The sequence below is a fragment of the Lithobates pipiens genome, unplaced genomic scaffold, assembly GCF_037356315.1.
Source record: "Lithobates pipiens isolate NorthernLeopardFrog02 unplaced genomic scaffold, aLitPip1_a1.2 Scaffold_17, whole genome shotgun sequence".
NCBI classification, from domain to species: Eukaryota; Metazoa; Chordata; class Amphibia; order Anura; family Ranidae; genus Lithobates; species Lithobates pipiens.
Window position 1 is genome coordinate 6,230,405 of NW_027507755.1, and position 12,087 is coordinate 6,242,491.

The 12,087-nt window shown below is 42.1% G+C and overlaps 1 protein-coding gene across 2 annotated transcripts in view; it reads left to right on the forward strand.

The window, feature by feature from the left end:
* MRE11 (MRE11 double strand break repair nuclease) overlaps window positions 1–12,087 on the forward strand; it is a 594,456-nt gene that overhangs the window by 441,523 nt on the left and 140,846 nt on the right. The gene's annotated exons all lie outside the window — the stretch shown is intronic.

Consider the following 12,087-nt stretch of genomic DNA (forward strand, 5'->3'; position numbering starts at 1 on the left):
CCGCGGCGCCCGCTCCTCTCGCAATCAGTGGAGGTGGGAGGGACTGCAAGAGGAGCCGAGACTAGCCGAAGTACATTCGACTTTCTATATGTCAGCGGCGCTTGCTCCTCTCGCAATCAGTGGAGGTAGGCAGGACTGCGAGAGGAGCCGAGTGTACTGGCCGGTGGTTGTGGGGGTCTGCGGGCGGGGGGCTTATCGGAATCTGGACCCCCAGATCCCGGCCTCCCCCCTGTGTGAAATGGTAAGGGCACCACTACCATTTCACCAAAAAAGTGACAAAAGTGTTAAAAATGACAAGAGGCAGTTTTTGACAATTCCTTTATTAAAATCTTCTTCTTTCATCTTCTTTCTTCTGGTCTTCTTACTTCTTCTTTCCTTCATCCTTCGGTTTCTTCCTCCATCTTCTTCCTCCGATCCTCTGCTTCTTGCCTGGCATCTTTCTCCATGGCGTCCCTTCTTCCTCGCTTCGTTCTCAGGCCGCTCAGAGCAATGGGAGGCTCCCGCTGTGTGACGCTTCTCTTCTTCTGACACTTATATAATGGAACGTGCGTCATATAAGTTATATAAGAACTGTCCGAAGAAGAGAAGCGTCACACAGCGGAGCCTCCCATTGCGCAGAGCGGCCAGAGAATGAAGAAGAGACGCCATGGAGGAAGATGCCAGACGAGAACACCGGAGCAGGAAGCAGAGGATCGGAGGAAGAAGAAGATGGAGGAAGAAACTGAAGGATGAAGGAAAGAAGAAGGAAGAAGACCAGATGAAAGAAGAAGACTTTAATAAAGGAATTGTCAAAAACTGTCTCTTGTAATTTTTAACACTTTTGTCACGTTTTTGGTGAAATGATAGGGGTACTTTTGTACCCCCTTACCATTTTCACACAGAGGGGGAGGCCGGGATCTGGGGGTCCCCTTGTTAAAGGGGGCTTCCAGATTCCGATAATCACCCCGCCCGCAGACCCCCACAACCACCGGCCAGGGTTGTGGGGATGAGGCCCTTGTTCTCATCAACATGGGGACAAGGTGCCAATGTTGAGGGCATGTGGCCTGGTACGGTTCAGGGAGGGGGGGAGCTCTCTCGCCCCCCTCTTTTCCTGCAGCCTGCGAGGTTACGTGCTCCGATATGGGTCTGGTATGGATTTTGAGGGGGACCCCCACACCTTTTTTTTTGGTGCGGGTTCCCCTTAAAATCCATGCCAGACCTGAAGGGCCTGGTATGGATTTTGAGGGGGACTCCCACGCCATTTTTTGGGGGGGCGCGGGGTTCCCCTTAATATCCATACCAGACCTGAAGGGCCTGGTATGGAATTTTGGGGGACCCCTACGAATTTTTTTTTCTTAATTTTATTTTTCTTAATGCTAACATGACCTGTGTGAAAATAGCCTTAAAAATAAACCATAGAAGTGAACCAGCGCAAAAAGAAAAAGTCAGGTTGAGAGGTGCGCCTGTTCAACTTATGCATTTACTAAGATTTTGCCGGCGCAGTGAACCAAAGCACTTGAACGAGCGCAAATGCCGCTTGCGCATGCGCAGTGCATAAATTGACCTTGCGCAGTTCCAAGTGTATTTGCAGGCGCAGCAAGCTTGCTCAGAGAAAGTTACTTTTCCGTTCTATTTTGGGCATATTTGTTACTTGGACAGTTATATCTATACTTCCTCACATCACCCCCATAATATTGCCACTTCCAGCTTCTTTTAATTCTGAGTTGAAGAATGCGTGCGCCATGTCTATAGCGGCGCACCGATCACTGCCTCCTGTGCGCCGGCATGCTAATAATAAATGGGGAATTGTGCTATGTTTCAGGCGCAAATGCTTTGTGAATATGAAAACGGCCGTTGTGCATTGGCGTGCGCCGCAACTCATGGTGCAAACCCTTTGTAAATCAGCCCCTATATTTGGTCAGTTACATCACCCAAGATCCCCAGAAGAACAGCCACATTAGTTCAGCGGGTTGGTTTGAACCCACTTTCGAACCAAACCCAAACCCAAATCTCATCTCTATAAAGAAATGCATTTAAACTTGGGTGACTTTCTCTGCTGTGAATTAAACTTCACTTTTTGGCAGCAAAGGGGTGAGGACAGGTCAAATTTTGCACTGGGGGCCATTGATCTGCATCTGCACCAACATATTGCTTTGGTTTACTTAATTTACATTTATTTCACAGTGTGGAAATTCTGACACATTATTGTATTTAAAATATCATGGCATAAACCAGATTCCCCATACATATGTGAAACAATATTAAAATGTAGGTGCAAACCTAAATTGAACTCCCCAAATATGTTACATTTATCAGGAACTGTACTGGTAGATATAATTACAAACTGTATTTTACACAGAATAAATACATACTTTTTGGTCACTTGTGAATTACATGAAACTATTAGCATCTGAAGAGGTGATGGTAACGGAAGAAGTTATGGCTGCAATTTTGCAGGAGCGCTTGCACAGCTGTTTCCTGGTATCAGCTACATAGATTGCTACCAATAATTAAGGCAGAAACTGCATACAGGAACTGTTTGTGGACAGGAAGATGGAAACCTCTGCTCCAGCCTGTCAGCACTTTGCTCCATTACTTTATCACACCAGTTTAACATAATCCATTCCAGGGAATTTGATATCAGTTCTCAAGAGATCGATGAATAAACAATCTATTAAAACACTGTAGGTTAATAGGCAACATCAGCTGTGCTCTGCTCAGTGTGCACAATCAGTTAAAACCCCTTACCCTGACTCAAAGGGGGGCTTTTAAAGTGTAAAACTGGTGCTTTTGTAACAAAAACTTTCATCAGAACACACTTTATTGCCATCACTGAGTCAACTAATTTCATTCAAAGCTCTTAAAATGTCACCCAGACCTGCTTTGTGAGTGGAATTTTGGATGTGTTAAACGGGTTTCATTACAATATACAATGGGTATAGAAAAGAATGTCCCCCTTTAAAGTAATCAAATTGTGATGCTCTTCAGCCTGAAATGAAGACCGGCACAGTTTTTGTTTGATCCAGCTGTATTTTTAACACCAACATGTCAGAATTTTTTATTTATATTTTTAATTCAAAAAAACAAATCGCACGATTTGGAAAAGGGATTAATCCCCTCCTAATAAATACTTGTAAACTCAATCCGATATAGCTAATCACTTTCTCAGTGGCACACAAAGCCATTTGACTTTCATCTGTAGTGATTTTCATTAGCTCAGCATGAAAAAAAAGCTTTCCTGGAGCATTTCAGTCCCTGGTAGTGCAACAAGCAAACAATCAACTATGAGTGGCAAGGCACTGTTAAAAGATCTCTGGAGTAAATTTGTGGACAAGCACAAGTCAGGAGGGGGATACAAACAAATTCCAAAGGTTTGATTAATAGAAGCACAGTGAAGTCTATTATTAAGAAAAGGAAGTTATTTGGTACAACACAGACCCACCCTGGATCAGGGCGTCACTCCAAACCGGATGAAAGCACAAGGGAGAAACAGATCAGAGAGGCTACCAAGTGGCCTACAGCAACTCTGAAGCAGTTGCAGGAATTTGTGACAAAGAGTGTGCATGTGACAATAATATCACAAATTCTCCACAAATGTGGCATGTATGGGAGTATTGCAAGAAAAAAGACACTCCCCAAGAAAGGCCACATGCAGTCACAACTGAGCTTTGCCAAAATGCATCTTGAAGATTCTGAGGCCACATGGAAAAAACGTGTTATGGTCAGATGAGACTAAAATTTAATTATTTGGCCTCAACACCAAACGATATGTCTGGCAGAAATCCAAACAGCTCACCATCCAAATAACACCATTCCTACAGTAAAGCACAGAGGTGGTAGGGTCCTGTTACGGGGGTGTTTCTCTTCAGCAGGGGCTAGAGCACTTGTCAGGATAAAATTAAAAATGGATTGGAACAAGATTGCAGAAATGGAAGAACTCATAGCAATCTCACACAACTCACCTCAAAAATTCACTACCCTATGGGCTTGCTGGATACACTTTAAATTAACTGATGAATACAAACGAAGATTTCACAATTGAGATAATTATCGGCCATTTACTAGACCCCCCCCCCCAAGACACAATCTAGTATTGGTAATGCGGCCACCTGCCCAACTCAAAAGAATGACCGATCGACATTATTACTTTGACCTCTATACCTTCTATAGGTTACGATGCCGAGACACATCCTCAAATGGGATATTCCTTTCACTCTATTTATAATACACACCTACTATGGCACCTGGCAGTTACCCACTCCCCCTCTAATTTTTCCCCTTTCTTTATTTCCCCCCCCCCTCTTTTAAAAATCTTGGTGGTGTGCTGGACACACACACCAGTTATAGCCTCAGACAACAACCTATGCAAAACATATTAGATACGGTCATCTAAGCTTATCATAAATTATTATACCATACCGGTTTCCTTAGGTATCTGCTTCAACAATGGTAACAACTCAGATTTTTTCATCAGTTACCCATGGGTTGCCCAACTGACCCGCTGCCCTATCAGGTATCCAGTCACTACACAACGAGACCCACTTACCCTCCTCTAGCTTTATAATAGCCATCAGGATGATTAGTAACAAGGGTTTGATTGTTATCCTTCCCAAGGTTGTTCAAAATGTTGTAATTGCTATTATAACCAGTCATATGTACCATATACACCTTTTTCCATGGTATATATAATGTTTTGTTATGTACTGTTCCTTTTTCTTCAATAAAAAAACATATAAAAAAAAAAAAAAAAATGGATTGGACAAAATACCATCACATACTCAAGATCAGCAGAACAATATTAGGTTTGCGCTTAAATCCTCAATTTGCACGAAGTTCCAGGTAACAAATTAAACATTTTTGACAAGTTGGTACCATATGTGAACTCTTCTGCATAAATTCTACCCAAACACGTTGCTAAAGATGCCTGGAAGAGTGGAGAACAATGCTACACATCTTCTAGTCCTGCCCCAAACTTGATCATTACTGGAGAAGAGGTCCAGGAAGATTGTCTAAAAATGTACTAACTACAGCCTTTTTTCTTCTCCATGTTTTAATCATCCCAGCTAAAATTTACAAAAGATCTGTAAATTGTCATCTCCTCAATGCCGCCAAGTCTTGTATCCCCCTCACTTGGAAAAACTCACAGCCACCGACAATTGGTCTCTGGCTTAACAGGGTATAAGACATAAAAAAGATGGAGGACCAGGTGTTTACCGCACAACATAAGGGCAAACGGTATTCCAAAACCTGGGCATTGTGGAATATGTTTGTTTACTCTGAGGACGGTAAAGCTCTTTTTGCTGTATAGGCAACTGACTAAAGTTAGCTCCACGACACGATTATTGTTTATTTTACACCACCTCCGCCCCCCCCCCCCCCCCCCATTCCCCTTACACCCTTCTCTTATATCTCTATTTTTCTCTCCCCCCCTTTCTTTTTTGAAAAACAATAAAACAAAAGGTTAGGCAGTTTGCTTTGCTTTCTTTGTGATTAGACCTACACCATCTTTAGTTCTCCGGAAGGGAACCAAGAGTTTTTTTACTGGACTTACTCTGTCTAACATTAGCCTTTTTGTGTCTGTATTTCATACACTGTATTATGGTGTATAATTCACTATGTGTATTGACTTGAAGACTGCAGTCCACAAATGGTCACCATCAAACTTAACTAAACCTGAGCAGTTCTGCAAAGATGAGTGTGAAAATATTGCAAAGTCTAGATGTGCAAAGTTAGTAGAGACATATCCCAACAGACTAAAGCTCTAAGCAGGGCTGAATTGAGAAAGCTGGTGGAGATAACTGGAGTAGTGGTGTTTACTACAGTTATTTCCAGCTTCTTGGGGGATCCCACAGATATGGTATATGCATAGGTACATTAATGCTACAAGCTGTACCAGTGTAACTATGTAAAAATGTTCATACGTGCAATTCATCTTTATGTAGAAAAAAGAAAACATATGAATATATTAATAGTAAAGGGGCCAGACCAGAATACATTGGTCCCATAAAAAATGACCAGGGGTTTGTCACAAAAAAAAAGTGCAGAGATATACACTATATTGTCAAAAATATTGGGACACCTAACTTTAATGGCTTCCCAGTCGTAGTCCGTAGGGTTCAATATTGAGTTTGCCCACCCTTTTCAGCTATAACATCTTCAACTCTTCTGGGAAGGCCGTCCACAAGGTTTAGGAGTGTGGCTATGAGAATGTTTGACCATTCTTCCAGAAGCGCATTTGTGAGGTCAGGCATTGGTGTCAGACAAGAAGGCTTGGCTTGCAGTCTCCAATCTAAAGCATGGCTGCTATAAAGTAAGGGTCTGGTTCACAACATCGTTGATTTATTTTTAAAGTTTTGTGGAAATATGGTTAGAACTATGTTTAGAGCTAGGACTTCTAATTCTGGGCATTCGTATCAGGAAGAATAGACAATGCTTCACATTCTATTTTTGTTTGCCAGAACCAATTAAATTAAAAAGATATTGAGCTAATCAAACCTATCTATGCTGAAAACCATGCTGATTTTATCAAGCACCTTGATACTGGCAGGATACAGTTCAGTGTGGGAATTTAATTGTAAGATGATGATGTCAATTGTTTGTGTCATTTGTACAAGTATATCACCGTTATCTGAAGGCTTTGTTTGAATGAAACTGTAATGTGTGCCTTTTCAGGTATGCTTAAAAAAAGCCACCAATTTATGTGCCATTTCTTCAAGTATATCATTTTTATGTGTAGGCAACGTTTGAATAGAACTCTAATGTGTGCCTGTTCGGATGTTAAAAAGACAACAATTCTAGCCAAAATCTACCCCACGGCAAACCCCTTATGTTTTAGGGGGTGCCAACTTCGTGGCTCCATGATCCACATCTGGTGGGAATGCCCTAGACTTCGTTCGTTCTGGACTAAAATCTTTAACTTGATTTACATTGTCACAGGCTGCCGGGTTTCAAAAGCTCCTGAGGTTGCGTTACTCAATGCCCCTGCTCCTTTGTTGCCTGGTTACACTCAGAAACTAATCCATTTTATCCTTTTAGGAGCCAAAATTGTGATTGCCTCCGCCTGGAAGCAACCCAGACCCTCCTTCCTCGCAGTTAAGAGGAAAATATCCTGGATAATGTCCCAAGAAAAAATGGCAGGCATTCTGTCAGATACCACGCCTAAATTTAGAAAGGTGTGGGAACCTTGGGCCCGTTATATGGGAATATCCCTGCTGCCGGGAATGCCCCCAGGCTCTACCTTAGTGACCGGACCTCACCCCTAAAGCTCTCCCTCTTTCCTCGAGTGCCAAGCATTCTACCACTGTACCCCTCCACCTTTTTCGGATATAGCTTACCTCCCTTTACCCCTCTGTCCTCCTCCTTTCTTCCTCTTTTCTCTTCTCTGTCTTTCTAGATGTTTTATCTTTGTGGTTTGATCAACAGAACTAAAATTGACAGGTTCACTGTACAGTCAAATTGATAATTAAGATGCCCACTGTGGACGGCTCATCGAATTCTCTCTCCCTTTGAGAGGGGGGGACCCGGGAGGGTACTCCCCCACCCTGACACAGCAAGCTCCCTCTTAGGGGTGTCGGGGTGGGGGCTCCTGGTTGCTACCCCTTACAGATATCTTGGATGGGTTCCCCACGTGGGGTGGCCCCTTGTTTTGCCTTTTTTTGTTTAGCTCCTCGCTGAGGCGGGGCAAGATGTCTGTACCTATTTGATATTGTATGTCTTCCACAACTGTCTCCTGTTTTCAATACTTACACTATGACATCGGGCCCTCCCTGATGAAGATTGTTTATTATACTGGTATATTTTTGTAAGTGCCTTTATTATAAAATAAAATCTTTTGAAAGTAAAAAAAAAAAAAAAAAAAAAAAAACAATAATTTCCTTGGGGTGTACTTTCTTTTTCACATGACTGTATGTACTCTGTATACTGAAGAACAGTCAGTGTAAGGCCTCATGTAAACAGAGCTTAACAATGCAGCTGTTACAGATGTTGAGGATCTTTTTTTCAATCTGAAAAAAACCTCTATGTAAGCCTACATGTCCATGCACACATAGGCAGAAAAAAACCCAGCCAAAGGCACGTTCAGGAGAGGAGCAAAGAGCAGAAAAATGCACTTAAACGCGCAGAAATTCTAGATGCATCTAGCATTTGAATGTTAATATATTCCAGTGCCCAGAATAAATGAATATCCTGGCCAATAGAATGCATTAACAGTCAAACGCTAGATGTTACTAAACACCTGTACAATACACAGCTTTTACCACTTTAAGCAGCTTAGTTCTGGCATTCAGGGCTTTAAACAGATGGCCTATGTGCATGAGGTCTAATTGTGAAAAATACTTTACTGGCTCAAAAACGGAAAAATTAAAAACTGGCCATGAGTCTATTATAAATTCTTCAGTATTTTTTTTTTTTTTTAACTACTCACTGATACTGTATAGCAGATACACATTCTCTGTATTCTATACATTATGTTTCTCTACTTGTTGAATATAAAATGGTATTCTTTGCTATTAAAAAATGGAACCAAACAAAACATTCGGCCTTGAAAGTTATATACAACAGTATGCAAAACAATATAAAATTCCACTCAACATACAGACCTTGTTAAACAGCTCGCTTTTTTCCCCCAATCGCAGAACTATAGGAGAAAACACACAGCTGTACTTGTAAATGTTATAATGTGTATTTATAAAAGTATTTCTTAAAGGAGAAGCATAGCCAAGCTTGTTTGGCTGTACTTCCGTGGATCACAGGAGTGTATTTCGATCTGCACTCCTGTGAACTGTTTTCAATCACAGAGCTGGTTCTGGCTGGGGAAAGTTCGGAACCATATGGTCGGGAACCACTTAGGAGCCTTGACTGGCACCTGGCTCAGCGTCTCAGTGCACTTGAGAGCAAGAGCCAGCTACTCCCGCCCCCTCCAACAGCCCAGCACTCCAGCAAGTGCGGGGGGGAGAGCCGACAGTGGTTAGCTGACAGTCACCAGCTTTCTGCTAAGAATGGCAGGGAGAACTGTGTGATTAGCGCCGTTTGATCGCTCAGTTCTCACTCTTAGAACTACAGGGGACAAATGCAGCATCAGATCGGCCAGTTTACACTTAAGAGAGTGGTTACACTTACACTGAAAGGGACAGCTGCATATTTTTGATCTTGAATGTATACATGTTGATTTTGGATGTTTGTTGGTGCCATTTTTATCACTTTTTATAATTTACCTACGTAAGTATGATTTAAAAAACAAAAACAAACAAACTACTTGCCACTTGTAGGATGTCCATGGACATCCTCGGGTTTCAGTGTTTATACCGTGGCCATGTCTGCACCTACAGGCATCATTCCAGTATGGATCCTTTCAGTAAGGCAGAAGTGATCTGAATGGATAATTAGCCACTCCATCACTTCTGCGGAAGGGGGACCCACTCCCCTCCCATGGTCACTGCCGCCTTTCCTGGGCTCTACCGTCCCATTGCGGAGCACGGGAGCAATGCAGCCGGTGGCGTTTGCGGCACTGAACAGAGAGAGAGGAACTGACGTTGTTCCTCTCTCTCTGTAACTCCCGGAAACCAGGAGTAGTTTTTCACTCCTGGTTCCGCCTCTTTGTTTACATGGCCACCAGCATCCAGGAAACCAGCTGATCAGACCAGTCTGTGTCTGATCGGCTACATGGGAAGCTAGAGGAGAGATTTAGGGTCTAATAGACCCCAGATCTCTCCATAAAGAGGCCCTTTCATTGCCCATGCTATCACAAGGGATGTTCCTCCCATGTGATAGCAATAAAGTTAATCCAAAAAAATAAAGTTTGAAAGCGCCACTGCACCATTACTCTGCACGCATATGTAAATTGGATCGCACCACACATGTGAGGTATTGTCGCGAACATCAGAGCGAGAACAATAATTATAGCATCAGATCTCCTGTGCAACTCTCAACTGGTAACCTGTAAAGGTGTTTAAAGCATGGCGTATGGAGAATTTTAGGCACCATAGTTTTCCACCATTCCACTGGCACACGTAATTTTAAAGCATGACATGTTAGGGGTATGTACTCAGCGTAACATCATATTTCACATTATACAAAAAGATTTGGCTAACTTTAGCGTTTAGTTTTTTTAAAATTCATGAACGTGCTTTTTTTTCTCCAAAAAAATTGTGTTTGAAAAACAACTGCGCAGATACCTTTTAAAAAATTGCAACATCCACCATTTTATTCTATACGGCCTCTCCTTTAAAAGAAAAAAAAAATGTATAATGTTTGGGGATTCTAAGTAATTTTCTAGCCAAAAAAAAGTCAATTTTCGCATGTAGGATCGAAGTGTCAGAATTGGCCCTGATATGTGGTTAAGACAACCGTCTTATTATGGGTACCAATTGCTTGTCACAGTTTTGCTATAAATCTTCCATAAAACCTCCAAAAATGCCAAGACATTTGTTTTGATTAATTTATTATTTGCAATAAACTTTCCTTTCTGTTAAAAGCAACACATTAGATGTATTATAAAGTAATGAATTATTTGCAAAATATTACAAATTTACAGTGACTAAACTTGGGTAGATATTCGGGACATTGCAAACCTTTATTAATTATTGACCCAAGTGACAGATTCACTTTAAAATTTTTATATTGTGAATTGTTTTTGGTTAAATTATTGGTGAAATAATTAGTTTTTACATGCAAAGCATTTTTATTAATGTTTATATTGCTGCATATAAAAATAAAACTATGAGTAGGTTATTATTATTATTATACAGGATTTATATAGCGCCAACAGTTTGTACAGGGCTTTACAATATAAAGGGGGTGCAGTACAGTTACATTACAGTACAAGAGGATTAAGAGGACCCTGCTCATAAGTGCTTACAATCTGGGGCAAGTGGTGCAAAAGGTAATAACTGCGAAGGGATGAGCTAATGAAAAATTAAAAGTTCAGTTGTTAGGTGGAGGGCAGGATAGGCTTCCCTGAAGAGAAGAGTTTTCAGGGATCACCTTAAGATGGACAGAGTAGGAAACAACCGGACAGATTGAGGTAGAGTCCCAGAGGATGGGAGAGGCTCTGGAGGAGTCCTGGAGATGAGCATGGGATGAAAAGACAGCAAAACCAGAGAGCAGGAGGTCTTGGGAAGAGTGGAGACAAGGTTGGTGATGTAGCTTTGGGCAGAGTTGTGAATGGCTTTGTATGATGATGTTAGCATTTTGAAATCAATGCGCTGGCCAATCGAAAGCCAGTGGAGGATTGCCCCAGAGAGAGGTGGCAGATACTAAACAGTTAGTAAGTTAAATGAATCTGGCAGCAGCATTCATGACCAATTGGGGGGGGGGGGGGGGGGGTAGCATAGCCTGTGTAGAGGTAGGCCTATGAGAAGGAGGCTTTTGATGACAGTGATTGGATTTGGGGCTCAAAGAATAGGTCAGAGACTAGTACCCTGGCATGAGGAGTGAGACTGATGTATTATTGATTATTGATCATAGAAACATCACAAATAAGAGCACAGGCAGCAGAAAAGCTTGGTTTTAGAAAGATTTAGCTTGAGGAAGTGGTGTGGTGTTCATGTTGATATGTTAGTAAGTTAGTAATGCAAGAGGAGACTGAAGGAGTAGAGAGATGAATTCTATGTTCCACATCATAGTCATGGTATTGAAAGCCATGGGAGGTTACCAAGTGACCAAGAGAGTTGTAGATAGAGAAAAGAAGGAGTCCAAGATCAATAAAGAAGCGTAAGGGCTCACGAAAAGCAATCAAGAAATGAGAGCCCAGGACCAAAATACTAACATGCCCCATATAGTAGCTAAAACCGCTCACCCATTCACAAAAGCATGTCCAGATTCCAGGGAGAAGGTCACAGACTGCTGTGTAAACCTGCCGCCTTAAATTCTCCCATGACCAGGTGCCTTCCCGCAGACCACATCAGACAGTGCAACTGATGACATCACCCATCAATGGCAGCATGACCACTACCACTGGGCATGCGCAGAGGGACATACAAGCACCAACAACACGTGGCCCACACTGCCCAAAGCAAAGAACAGTGGGGCAAAGGACCAAGTCTTCCTCTCCTCCCAACCCATGGTTTTAAATGCTGCCCTGCCATCGCGAGCGTGCCTGTTGGGACCCCC